This window comes from Erpetoichthys calabaricus, chromosome 4 (assembly GCF_900747795.2).
Source record: "Erpetoichthys calabaricus chromosome 4, fErpCal1.3, whole genome shotgun sequence".
NCBI lineage: Eukaryota > Metazoa > Chordata > Cladistia > Polypteriformes > Polypteridae > Erpetoichthys > Erpetoichthys calabaricus.
The window spans coordinates 276,346,550-276,358,151 of NC_041397.2; positions in this window are offsets into that span (position 1 = coordinate 276,346,550).

Below are 11,602 nucleotides of genomic sequence, written 5' to 3' on the forward strand. Positions count from 1 at the left end.
TAAAATCCTGCAGTACTTCTCTATATTCCCTGCTTTGTGCCCCTATAAATGCAAGTTATCGCCAATATACTAACAACCCAATTGTGCTTCACTCACTCAGAGTATGGAACCAATGTAGGAAGTATTTTAAGATGGAGAAGCTTTTATCTGTGGCACCTCTGCATGAGAATCACCTTTTTCAACCCTCGCAAACATATGCAGTTTTTAATATCTGGAAAACATTTGGGATTAAATTACTTACAGATCTTAATATAGACAACATCTTTGCATCCTATGAACAATTAGATTCCAAATTTAACTTTCCAGCAACACATTTATTTCACTATCTTCAAATTAGAAACTTTGTTAAACAGAACCTGCCTGATTTTCCTCATCTCCCACCTTCCACTATGCTGGAAAAATATTACTCAGTTTTGAGGACTCAGACAACATTTCTGCAATATATAAAACCATTTTACAGTCCCTCCCTTTCAAAGATCCAAGAGGACAGTGAGAAAAGGATCTCTCACTCAACATATCAGAAAAGGGGTGGAAGGTAGCAATGCAGAGAATTCACTCGAGCTCCATATGCGCAAAGCATACAATTATTCAACTCAAAATTAAATATCGAGCACATCTATCTTGTTTAAAATTGTCCAAAATGTTTCCAGGGCAAGATCCAACCTGCGAACGCTGCAATCAAGTTCCAGCCTCACTGGGTCACATGTTTTGGGCCTGTACCAAATTAACATCATTCTGGACAAAAATTTTAAGTGCCTTTCAGACAGCCTTGGTGTCACAATCTCCCCCATCCCATTAACAGATGTGTTTGGTGTACTTCCAGATGGGTTTAAAGTTGAGAAGGTCAAACGAACTGTGATCGCCTTTACTACAATATTGGCACATAGACTTATCTTGCTAAACTGGAAGAATTCTAACTCTCCTCTTTTAAGTCAGTGGGTAACTGATGTTTTATCCATCCATCCATTATCCAATCCGCTATATCATAACTACAGGGTCACGGGGGTCTGCTGGAGCCAATCCCAGACAACATAGAGCACAAGGCAGGAAGCAAACCCCGGACAGGGCGCCAGCCCACCGCAGGCCACACACACACCAAGCACACACTAGGGACAATTTAGGACCGCCAATGCACCTAACCTACATGTCTTTGGACTGTGGGAGGAAACCGGAGTACCCGGAATCAAATTCTCACTTAGAAGATCTGTGCAGAACTTTTTCAAAACCTGGCAGGATCTAATCAATAACATTTTAGATTAAGCTCTTAAAGCACTGAGGAAGCAGATTCTCTTCCCATTTCTTTTTCTTTTCCATTTATCTTTATCCGCTTATTAAACGCATTAATTTACTTATTTTTACTAGCTTTAAGCTTTACTCCATTGGCCATGCTCTCTTTCTCAGGGGTGGGGGTTGATTTGTTTTCAATGATCGTAATTGGAAATAAATGAATATTATTATTTTTATTTATTGTTCCTGGACTACTATCTGATTGTAAAAGCAAGATTTATTTCTGGTTTAATTGGTGCCCCTAACTGAATGTAAATAGAGTGAAAATGATTGTGTAGGAATTTGTGACCTTCCTACAATTGACTACACCCTAGAAGCAGAGAAATTTGGAAAAATGATTTTCATTTTTCTATATTTCATTTATAAAACTGTTTCTTTAAAATTTAGTAATAATAAAATATGTTTAACACATTGTTGTTTATGCTTTTGTCAAAGGAGAATAGTGGCTGGTAAAGAAATCTAAGAAAGAAAAAACAAAAAATGAAGCAGTAAGTGCTGACCAGTATTTAATGAATAGTTATGCGAAGCTGTATGTAAAATGATAAAAGGAAAGAAAGAATGGCACATCATATAGGGTAACTGATATATTTTTTTCCTTTTTTTACACTAAGAATCTCTATGAAAATGGACAAGCCAAGCCTGGAAGAAATTATGGGTTTTGACAAAAGTAAATTAAGAAAAACAGAGACTATTGAGAAGAATCCACTGCCAACAAAAGAAAGTAGGTTTCTAACAAGTTTACTTAAAAAACTAGTATATCATTATTTTACTGGGATGAAAATTATTGAATATCATTTCTTTTGCAGGGAGATAAGTTACAATTTTGAAGGTAATAGGTAATGTGTATATGCTGCACATTTCACCAAGCACTTAATTTACTTTAGTATGCTTGCCTTTTAGCCAGTTGTTAATGCAGTAATATTTTTTATTTCTTAGGGTAGAAAGAGTATTGCTTGTAATAAATCATACAATACTCTTATTTCCTCTGAATGCTTGTTTAGGAATTAGTGAAATCACATAGTGAACAATGATCATTCTCAACTCTGGTGACCTTTCACATTATCCTTTTTGTCTGTAGTTTTCTAGTGGTACACTCATTTCCTTTTCAACTTCAGCATGAGTATGTTAGACTGACTGGTGACTTTGTATAACATCCAACACACTAATCCCCAAACCAGGCACCCACAAAGTACTTTTCCAAGTCATTTGCTCTGCTGTGTATGGCCAAATACAGCCCAAATTTTATTTTTTACATTTACTGAACACATCATTATCATAGGCCTTATTACTAACTAGCTAAAACTCTGCATTAAGAGCAAGTGTGGCACTACCCCCATCTCCCAATAGATGGAAATGCTGTGAAAAAGTTAAATAAGTTGTGAACTCGCCTCAACAGTGTAACATTTTATTAAAATAAAATGTTTTATCACAAATTAAAACTAGTTATGAAAGAAAAGGTTTACTCTGTCCTATGATAAGCTTAATGCTAATTCCCATCTAGAAACATTTTTCTTTTAGGAGTAGGTGTTGCATGCTGTAACACTTAGCCCAATGTACAGTTAAAAAGACAGACACCATTAGTGACTCATCATAGCATGAACCAGAACATCATCTATTCTGTATTTTAACATTTCCCTGCCAGCTGATGGTTTTAAGAGAGTTTCAATGCTTCTGCATGTCCTCAGTGACCTCCAAAAGATATCTTGAGCATGTATGACCTATCATTCTCTTCATAATGGCCAATGACAGTACAATGACACTTGTATAGGCTCTCCATTAACCAGTGTTTTTTTTTTTTTTCATTGATAGTGGAGACGCTGCTGGTCCCATCTACTTTGTGCATGCCTCCTATGCCTCCTCCAACCTGGGCATTGTAATAGACATAATGTGTGTAAATGGAACAGAAAAAAAGATTTCATGAGTGTAAATTTGTTTGAAGTGAAAACATAGGGACACATTTATTAATAACTTTTACCAATTACTCACTAGGTAAGAAGATGTCCTTCAAGGCACTGGAGCCACCAGACCCTCGCCACCTGTAAAACTGTTTGTTTTTCCCCAGTCCCTAAATCATGATATTCACATATAAGTACCTTAAATTTACTTATACTGTGTTATATCTGTCCTTGCCGCTGGACAAAAGGGTCAGAGTAACTTACATTATGAAATGCCCATCCAGTGAGATTTAGCTTGCCTGTAAGCCCTCAATATACTCTAAAACTCAAGTTCTGGAGCATCAGATATAAATAATATGACTTCATCTAGATAATATTACTTTGCGCATATATATATATATTGCATTTTAATATAATTATTATTTTTGACATTTTCTCCTCAGCCATTGAAGAAGAAAGGAAATTGGCAACAAACAAACTGAAACACCAGTCATGAAAATTATTCTTCATTATTCTCTGCATATTTCATGACTACAGGTCTTTTTATGTTTATGTTTTATCTCTATAACATTATAAAAGAAATGGTAAAGCATTTGGATTCTGAAGAAGTATGAAGGAAAATGCACAACCCTCCATAAAACACTGTTTTAGGTCCTTTTATGTACAGTACATAGTAAAGTGTTACCTGCTCCATGACAAAAAAAGACTGCAGAAGCAGCAAAAAGGCCTTGTGATATGCATATAGCTGTAAATTGAATACAATGCAAAATAACGGTTTAAATTCAGAAACTGTTTTAAGTTATGTTGCAGTATTGTATTGGAATACTGCAAATAAATGTAAAAGTTTTTGATATTGATATCTGCTAAAATATAGAAAAAAAGCTTAAGACAAAAACTGATTCATGTAGTTTGTTGTATAGTGAACATAATGAGAACTCATAGCTGAGCTGGATGAGGGCCCTTTTTAGTGACCCACATTATATATGTACAAATACACAAAATATATTTATGATAAGTGCATTACACTATTATCTCTTAATTTCTGTTGTAGATATCTACAGGTATACAACCTATTTTTTTTTCTCCAATCATTACAAACTCTGGAATTGCAAAATTTGTTTTGTGTGATCCACAATTTTCATTTTCAATAAACCAATTTTTTGTTTATTGTTTTTTATATATTATGCAAAATGCTTGCACACTTCCCAGGTCTTGTTCCAGGCATACCAGTTACAGGTGCATGTTCCCTTGTCATCCATGGGTAAGCTTCGGCTTACTAGGAATCAGTCTGCTTTATACAAAATCCACTAACCGAGCACATTCAATACAAGTAGTTCATACCATTCTGACTATTGATAATACAGCCTTATTTTCTTCTAAGAATATTGTTAGATTTAAATTATCTACTAACCTATTATATAATTAGCTTTTTGTGGTTTCAAAACAAAGTTAGGAAGGTCACAATACAATATATAAACCACTTCTAGCCTTTCGGGTGACTAGTCTTTCTTTGTTTTACAACATTGGTAAATGTTTTTATATTGTTCTATTCTGAACCACAGAGACTAAGTGTTGTGAGGTCTTTAACTTGATGGCATTGGTAAAAAATGCGTGTGAAGTTTTGTGCTTGCTCAAGAAGGTTTTAGCAGTTGGGAAAGTGGTAGAATATGAGCACATTCCCTCAGCCTCGTGGACAACACTGTAATTGTTGATTCAACTGACTTAATCTGCTAATGGAGCAAGCAATTGTTAGTGAAGACACTCTCTGTTCTGTCCTGCCATTATTCACGCCAGCTATAAAAGTTTTTTGTCAAATCTCTTAGAAAGGGGTTTGCCTTATATGGACAAGTATTGTTATTTCACCGTGATGCAAAGTTCCCCAATATGTCGTCTCCTTCCTTTGTCAGGTCTTTGTGGTTTTGTGTCATGCCAATAAAGAATTTAATGTTGCATTGAGGTTTATGGTTATTTCATATTTGTGTTTTTCTATATTCTTTACATAATTAGTATTTTGTAAAATATGTATCTTCCATTTCATCTGTGAACTTCTCACAGTGCTCTGCACCAGCACTTGGCGAAGAGTACTATACAAAAAATAAACAGAATTGAACTGAATATTTATGAAAATGTAGTAGCTTGTAACACCAAAACCCATGAAATGTTTTAAGCTTACAATGGGCATTCAATAATTTATCTACCTCAGTAGAAAGAGTTTTCAAAATTTTGTTTTATTGTTCAATATAACCCTGCAATGACTTTAACCCCTTTGAAAAAAATCTTCTGTTTGACCTTCAAACTAGGACATCACAGCTGCCTTGACGTCTTCATCACTTGAAAACCGCCGTCCACAGAGAGATTTAATCAAAACCTGGAACAGGAAATAATCTGAGGGAGCCAGGTCAGGACTGTAGGGTGGATGGTTCAGCTGCTGGACCCCACATTCTTGGATGGCAGCTTATGATTGACATAACATGTGAACTGGCGCAGTTTTCACACAAGGACTTTCCTGACATCCTGTCTCTTGGAATGTTAGACTCGCACTGAGCCACAACTGTGCATGAGTAACCTTGAGACATGTCACTACATGCCCAGACTTGTTTCAACATACTTGCTATTTTCTTCCATACTCAGGTAGGCAAATTATTAAACACCCCTCATAGGAGCAGGGGACACAGAAAGAATTTCCAAATTTTGCTGATGGTACCCAGTAATGAAAGTCAGTAGAAGACACTGAACAGTAAACCTTGGTTGATGTCAAGATGGCATGTACAAGTTAGCATCATGAGAATAAAAGTGAGACAAATTAAATATATCTCTATTATATAAAAAAATCTTGGGACAAGATGAGACTTTTTATCCTACAATGAGGCGTGATCTTTTGAAGAGAGACACTTGCACGTCCCGCTAGACTGTCAAGTCATGTCATACTTTGGAAGCAAGTTCTGTGAGACAGTGACTTTTGCAAGTCATGCCCTGTGTTTCAAACAAGACCATGGTCATCTAATCTCTCAGTTGTTGGAATTCTTTTGGCAGACACACTCTCAGCTCTTATAAATTTTATATGTTCTAGATGACATGTCAACGACTAAGCGAAGAAGAAAGAGCAGCGCGGCGAAAAGAGACTCAAAAGTGTTGGGGAGAAAAGAATGCAAAAAAGAACAATAATAATCTATGTGCAAATTCTGAAAATAAAATAATAATCAGCCCGGACCAGGTGGAGTTGAAAACCTAGCCGGTCCAAGTGGGGTGAGAAATAAAAGACAAAGAGTAGAACATTGGCACGATACACATACAGAGATTATGAAAGCAGTGGAATTTGAAAGGCTCAAAAAAAACGGCGCGATGCACATGCAGAGCAAGTTACAGATTATGAAAGTATTAAAATTCGAAACTCAAAAAATGATAGCAAAGATTGCATTAGCGCTAACAAACAGAAATTATTACTCAGTGAAATAACAACAAGAAAAAGAGATCGAATATATGGACATAGGTTATATATCAGAGACTTGTAGATTATGCTCAAAACGTAGATTTACACAATAATGGACCTTACGCTATGAGAATCTGTGGTCCCACAACAATTAAAGCTATGACAAGTTTAATTATGAAGAAACCACAATTCGGTCAGGTGTATATTTATGATCATGGAGAAGCGATGCAACATAGAATCGAAAGAGTTAAATGATCAGATGTATTGGAAATTATACAGCCAATAATGGATAAAAATCCATACATCCAAAAGTATCACACTTTACCATGTTTAACTGCAAAACATGGACAAAGAAATTTTCTTGGATTTCTATGTGATTCCAAAAGATCATTTATAATAAACAAACATGTGACAAATTGTCAGCGATTATAATTTTGAAAGACGGAGATATCAAAGACATAGTAGATATTTGTGTATATCCAAAAGCAAAGCACGATTCGTCATTTCTGTCAAATAAATCGCCACATTCCGGTCCTTTACTCTTTCCTTTGCTTTTCCCTGATGTCGAAACAGGACGGATGTACAATATGAAACACACAAATTCTGAAAAACAAATAACACCCACACAATATTTCAGGTCAAAATTAGCGATGCGTTCCAATGTATTTAACCAACTTCTGTCATCTCAACGTCTATTGTAACATTACATTATTATTGTATATCTAAAAGTAAAAGCTAATTGTCTCTTCTTTATTAAATCAAATCAAACAAAACTTAGAATGGAACATATGCAAGGTCTCATTGATCACGTTCAAAATTCAAATATCAATAGTTCAGACAAATTCAAAATACAGTAATCCCTCGCTATATCGCACTTTGCCTTTCGCGGCTTCACTCTATCGCGGATTTTATATGTAAGCATATTTAAATATATATCGTGGATTTTTTGCTGGTTCGCGGATTTCTGCGGACAATGGGTCTTTTAATTTCTGGTACATGCTTCCTCAGTTGGTTTGCCCAGTTGATTTCATACAAGGGACGCTATTGGCAGATGGCTGAGAAGCTACCCAACTTACTTTTCTCTCTCTCTCTCTCTTGCACTGACATTCTCTGAGCAGGGGGGCTGTTCGCACACCTAGACGATACGGACACTCGTCTAAAAATGCTGAAAGATTATCTTCACGTTGCTCCCTTCTGTGCAGTTGCTTCGTGAAGCGACATGCTGCATGGTGCTTTGCATACTTAAAAGCACGAAGGGCACGTATTGATTTTTCATTGTTTGTTTTTCTCTGTCTCTCTCTCTCACTCTCTCTGCTCCTGACGGAGGGGGTGTGAGCTGCCGCCTTCAACAGCTTTGTGCTGCGGTGCTTCGCATACTTAAAAGCCAAACAGCCCTATTGATTTGTTTGCTTTTCTCAATCTCTCTCTGACATTATCTGCTCCTGATGCGCACTCCTTTGAAGAGGAAGATATGTTTACATTCTTTTAATTGTGAGATGGAACTGTCATCTCTGTCTTGTCATGGAACACAGTTTAAACTTTTGAAAAAGAGACAAATGTTTGTTTACAGTGTTTGAATAAAGTTCCTGTCTCTCTACAACCTCCTGTGTTTCTGTGCAAATCTGTGACCCAAACGTGACAATATAAAAATAACCATATAAACATATGGTTTCTACTTCGCGGATTTTCACCTTTCGCGGGGGGTTCTGGAACGCAACCCCCGCGATGGAGGAGGGATTACTGTAGTTAAAACATTAATATTACCATCATCATATCAAGGTAGTCCAAGAGCATTGCAACAGTTATACCATGATGTAATGGCAATATCCCGAACTATCGGTCAGCCAGATTTATTTATTACAATGACATGCAATCCACAATGACCAGAAATCCGTCAATTCTTGATAGATGGACCGGGCGGAACAGGAAAAACATTTTTGTATAAATATTTAGTCCATTATTTCAAACACTTATGCAAAAACATTACATCGATAGTGTGGACAGGTATAGCAGCAATTCTTCTTCCATACGGTAAAACGGCTCACAAAACGTTTAACCTACCTTTAAATATCACAGACGAAAATGTTACATTGAAATGGAAAAAGAAGATGAAACAAGAAATGCAACAGAACGAAATGTTTATTTGGGATGAAGCGTCAATGGTCCCACAAACAGTAATAAATGTAATTGACAAATTCGGGACGTTTTTGGATCCGAACAACCATTTGCAGATAAAACCTTTATACTGGGAGGTGACTTTAGGCAAGTTCTACCAGTAGTCAAGAAAGGAGGCCGAAGGAAAATTTACGATGCATGCCTAAAGAGTGGGCCTTTATGGTCTTTGTTCAACAATTCAAATTACAAAAAAATATGCGAGCAAATCAAACTTCGGATGATTTCGCAAACTGGCTACTTGACATTGGCAACTGTAAAATTCAAAATCTCCCAAATCTTATTGAAGAATTTTATCCCGAAGGATTATCAACAGAAGAAATGAGTACACAGGCAATCCTAGCAGTGAGAAACGATGAAGTGAAATGAATTAATGCGAAAATTGTAAATTGGTTACACGCCAAATTGATTAAATTTGTATCAATAGACTATGCTGAAGCAGTTGGTGGTGATAGTGTGGAAGATGAAAACATCAATTTACAATATCCCATAGAATAACTACAAGCATTAACAACATCAGGTCTCCCACCGGCTGAATTACTGTTGAAAGAAGGATGTATCATAATGTTATTGCGTAATTTATGTATAAGTGATGGACTATGCAATGGGACAATTTTCGTTATATTGAAAATTGGTCGAACAATTCTAACATGTAAAATTTTAACAGGCGACAAGAAAGGTAATGTAGTACATATTCCGCGGATAACATTAGACACAAAAGGAGATCTTGATATGCCATTCGTATTAAAATGTTTACAGTTCCCAGTGAGAATAGCTTTTGCTATGACAATTAACAAATGACAGGGACAAACAATCAAAAAAGTCTGTTTATTTATTGGAGAGAAAGAAACATTACGATGTAAGATCAAACACAGAATCAAAATTCAATGTGATCTTGAAGAAAAGTTAATTCCAAATATTGTTTTTACTGAAGTTTTAAAGTAAAAGTGAAAATAATGCATATATAACAATTCCCATGAAAATAACAATGTGTTTAAATTGTTATTTCCAGTTAATCAAACCCGGGGGGTTGGCAAACAAAGCGAGCAGGGGACGGAGCCCCTAGTATGGTATAAAGCAAACTTACAGAATATATAAGGACTGATCATTGCATAGTTAAAGTGCCCACAAGTTTGATTAAATTACTGTATGAGGTGAAACAGATATGGCAGTGAAATAGCAAAATGAAGCTTATAATTCCACAAAGCAGTGACGAAAACGAGAAGGAATAGTCAACAGATTGTGGCTTAGAAGTGCACAATAACAGACTCAGCAGAGTTTTATATCTTTGAGGATTGAGAAATGAGCTTGCAGACTCATGTGATTGATCAAGGGTAGCCAGAAACCTAGAGATAGTTACATTTTCTCCAGGATAAAAAAATGTATCTGAAATCAAATGCAGACAGGAATAGTGATTCAGGAGTTTTTTCCAGATGTTTGGTTGTTGGTTTTCCCAGTGAAAGAACTTTTTAGAGATGCTCTGGGACAGACGTTTTGTGTACGAGAGAGGCCTGGATGTTCAAGCGCATACAAACCATGTTACTGTATTTGCTTTATCTTTCAAAAAGAGATAATGACTTTTCATAAGGCCTAGGCTATGTGTAAAGGAAGCCTAAAATGGCCCACTATACAGTTTCAAAACTGTATGTGGCCCTTGGCCCAAACGTTTTCCCACCCCTGATATAGAGCCTACTACTACAGCCTACTATAGAGCCGCCTACTACTACTACTACTACTACTACTACTACTACTACTACTACTACTACTACTACTACTACTACTACTACTACTACTACTGCCCACCCTCCCACTTAATACCACACAAACAAAAATAGTGTTAATTGCTGCTTGCCTACTTGTTTCACCTTGTATTGCATATTTCATACCATCAGAGACTGAACAATTATTTACATGCAATGGACTGATGTACCTAAAAAGAGGCCTTTTTGCATTCCTCAGTAATGTCACCCATTTTGCCATATTTGAGGGCTTGTTTAGGTAATATTTTACATATTAAATGAATTTTGTTTCCATGCTATTTTGTTTGGATGGCAATTTTTCATTGTTTATCAGTCTCTACAATTCTCACAATATTATTATTTATGTCAGGTTCTCACTTTAGATTTAATTAATTGTTTTATATTTTCTTTTTCTTTGCTAGTTACTTTCTCCTTTATTTAATAATTGGTGTTATATTTGACAGTTCCTTTCCCTCAACCCTAGGGGTGGTGCTTCCCTTTACATCAGATATGCTGTCATTAGGCAGTCACTTGAGTCTGCCCAATTTAAAGTGTGTTTCTGGGCACTGCTTAGTGCTGGGGCAGTTATGGCTTCCTTCCCAGATTAGATTGTTTTTACTTAAGCTTGCTTCTGGTGTATATTTATATATATATATAAGTAATATTTTATTTATATTTCCAAGTTTTTATTTTTGCTTTTAGTTATTGGGTTTTCCCCTATTGCTTTTCTGAAAAAACTTTTCTTCCTTATCAGAATTTGCTATCAATATCTGAACTTTTGATTATTTCTTGAGACTTCATGAGTCTTTATAATTTTGCTTTATAAAAAATATTATGTTACACACAAATATGTTGCTGCAGATTTTTTTCTTTTTCTTTTTGTTGTAAATTTGAATTTAAAGCTTCCTATTTAACACCTTTTGCTTTTAAACACATTGGCGCTTTAAATCAAAAGTGATAAAATAATGTGCATTAAGATCATTGGACATTAACTTACTCATTGTACCTAAATGCAGGTTAGTAACTACGGGTGGCAGAGCTTTCAGTGTGATAGCCCCTAAAATTTTGAATTCTCTTCC